The sequence below is a fragment of the Sturnira hondurensis genome, unplaced genomic scaffold, assembly GCF_014824575.4.
Source record: "Sturnira hondurensis isolate 20B ecotype Veracruz unplaced genomic scaffold, ASM1482457v3 Scaffold0005309, whole genome shotgun sequence".
In the NCBI taxonomy this organism is placed as follows: Eukaryota; Metazoa; Chordata; class Mammalia; order Chiroptera; family Phyllostomidae; genus Sturnira; species Sturnira hondurensis.
This window is the reverse complement of record NW_028077940.1, coordinates 1288410-1290972: the sequence shown is the minus strand read 5'-3', so window position 1 is coordinate 1290972 and position 2563 is coordinate 1288410. Positions and strand designations below refer to the sequence as shown.

The following is a 2563-nucleotide window of genomic DNA, read 5'->3' as shown; positions in this document are numbered from 1 at the left end:
TAGGGTAGTGTAACGTTTAAGTCTAGGGTTAGGGTTTCCATTAGGGCTAGGACTAGATCCAGGGCTAGTGTTAGGGTTAGATCTAGGGTAAGGGTTAAGTTTAGGGTTAAGGCTGGGGTTAGGACTACAGCTAGAAATAGAATTAGAACTAAGTTAAGTGTTAGGGGTAGAGTTAGGGTGAGGGCTATGGCAAGGTCTAAAGTTAGGGTTAGGGTTAGGGTTATGGTTAGGGCTAGGTCTAGAGTTATTGTTGGGGTTAGAGTTAGGGCTAGAGCTAGTTCTAGGGTAAGGTTTAGGTTTAGGGTTAGAAATAAGGCTACGGTGAGGGGTTAAGGCTAGGGTTACAGTTAGGGTTAGAATCAGGGTAAGGTCTAAAGTTATGGTTAGGATTAGGGTTAGGGCTAGGAATAGGGTTATTAATAGGCTAAGTGTGAGGGTTATGTTTAGGGTTAGGGCATGGTTAAGTTTAGTGTTAGGGTTACGGTTCTGGTTAGGTTTAGGGTTAGGGTTAGGGCCGGGGTTAGTGTTAGGGTTAGGGGTAGGGTTGAGGTTAGGGTTAAGACTAGGATTAGGGGTAAGGCTAGGGTTATGGCTAGGGTTAGGTTTAGAACTAGAGTTACAGCTCACACTAAGGTGAGGGTCAGGGTTACAGCTAGGGTTTGAGATAAGCCTAGGGTAAGGATTAAGATAATGATTAGGGTTAGGGTTAAGTTTAGAGCTAGGGTTAGGGTTAGGGCTAGGACTAGAGTTATGTCTAGGTTTAGGCTTAAGTTTTCATTTAGGGTTAGGGTTAAGTTTAGAGCTAAAGTTAAAGTTAGGGCTAGGGTAAGGGTTAGGGTTAGGGCTAGGGTTTGGGCTAGAGCTAGAGCAAAAGTTAGGGCCAGTGTTAGGGTTATCTAGGAATAGGGTAAGGGCTAGGATTAGGTGTAGGGCTAGTGTTAGTTTTATGGCTAGCGTTAGGGTTAATTTTAGGGTTATTGTTAGGGCTATGGTTAGTGTTAGGGTTAAGGCTAGAGGTAGAGCTGGGGTTCACGTTAGTGTTAGTGTTAGATCTAGGGTTATGGTTAGGGTTAGTTTCAGGGTTGTTGTTCGTATTACGGTCAGGGCTAAGGCTACAGTTAGGTTTCGGTTTAGGGTTAGAGTTAAAGACAAGGTTAGGTTTAGGGTTAGGGCTAGGTTCAGGGTTAGGTTTAAGGTTAGGGTTAGGGTAAGGTTTAGGATACATTAAGGTTTAGAGTTTGGGTGAGGGCTAGATTTAGGGTTAGGGTTAGGTTTAGGGTTGGGACTAGGGCTAGGTCTAGGGTAAGTTTTAGGGATAGGGTTAGGGATAAGGCTATGGTTAGGTTTAGTACTTGGTTTAGGGTTGGGGTTAGAATCAGGGTAAAGTCTAAGGGTATGGTTATGGTTGGGATTAGGGCTAGCGCTAGGGTTATTAATAGGGTAAGGGTTATGGTTATGTTTAGGATTAGGGAAAGAGTTAAGTTTAGCGTTAGTGTTAGGGTTAGGGTTTAGGTCAGGTTTAAGGTTAGCATTAGGTGTAGGGTTAGTGTTAGGGTTAGGGCTACAGCTATAGCTAGTATAGGGTTAGTGTTAAAGTTAGGTCTAGGGTTAGGGTTAGAGTTAGGACTAGGCTTTGGGCTATGGCTAGGCTTAGGTTTAGGATTAGGATTAGGATTAGAATTAGAGTTAGCCTTAGTGTTAGGATTAGGGCAAGGGTTACAACTAGGGCTAGGGTTAGTGTTAGGGTTAGGTCTAATTTGGGGGTTCGGTCTAATATTAGGGTTAGTGTAAGGGTTAGGGCTAGGGTTAGTGCTAGAATTATGAATAGAGCTTGAGCTAGGGTTTGGTTTCATGTTTGGTTTAGTTCTGATATTAGGTTTAGGGCTAGGACTAGGACTCTGGCTAGGGCTAGGGTTAGGATAAGTGTTAAGCCTAGGCCTTGGGCTAGAGCTTGGGTTGAGTTTTCAGTTAAAATTAGGGTTAGGGTTAGGGTTCGAGCCAGGTTTAGGGCCAGGGTTAGGTTTAGGGTTAGAGATAGGGTTAGCTCTAGGGGTTGGGCTAGATCTAGAGCTAGGGTTACGGTTAGTGTTACGGTTATGTCTAGGGTTAGGGTTAAGGTTAGGATTAGAGCTAGGGTTAGGAGTTGGACTAGGGCTAGAGCTAGGGTTAGGGTTAGTGTTAGGGTTAGGGTTAAGGATTGAACTTGGGTAAGGCTTTATTATGTTTAGTGTTAGGGTTAGGATTTGGACTATTGTTAGTGCTATGGTTATGTTTACTGCAAGAGCTAGGGTTAGGGTTAGGGTTAGGGCTAGTGTTAGTTCTATGGTTAGAGTTAGGGTTAGGTCCAGGGTTTTGATTAGTATCAGGATCAGGATTAAGGCTAGGGTTAGGTTTAGGTTTAAGTTTAGGATTAAAGTCAGGGTTAGGGTTAAGTTTAGGGCTAGGTTCAGGGTTAGGTTTAAGGTTAGGTTTAGGATAAGGGTTAGGATATGTTTAGGGTTAGGGTTTGGGTGAGGGCTAAGTTTTAGGTTAGGGTTAAATTTAGGGTTAAGGCTAAAGTCAG

The 2563-nt window shown here is 43.5% G+C and overlaps 1 long non-coding RNA gene across 1 annotated transcript; it reads left to right on the top strand.

The window, feature by feature from the left end:
• The first annotated feature begins 202 nt into the window (after positions 1-202).
• On the top strand, positions 203-2342 carry LOC118987646 (uncharacterized). Its single transcript, XR_005066615.1, has 3 exons — positions 203-236; positions 537-574; positions 2333-2342. It is a non-coding gene; the product is annotated as an uncharacterized LOC118987646 (long non-coding RNA).
• Positions 2343-2563: the final 221 nt, after the last annotated feature.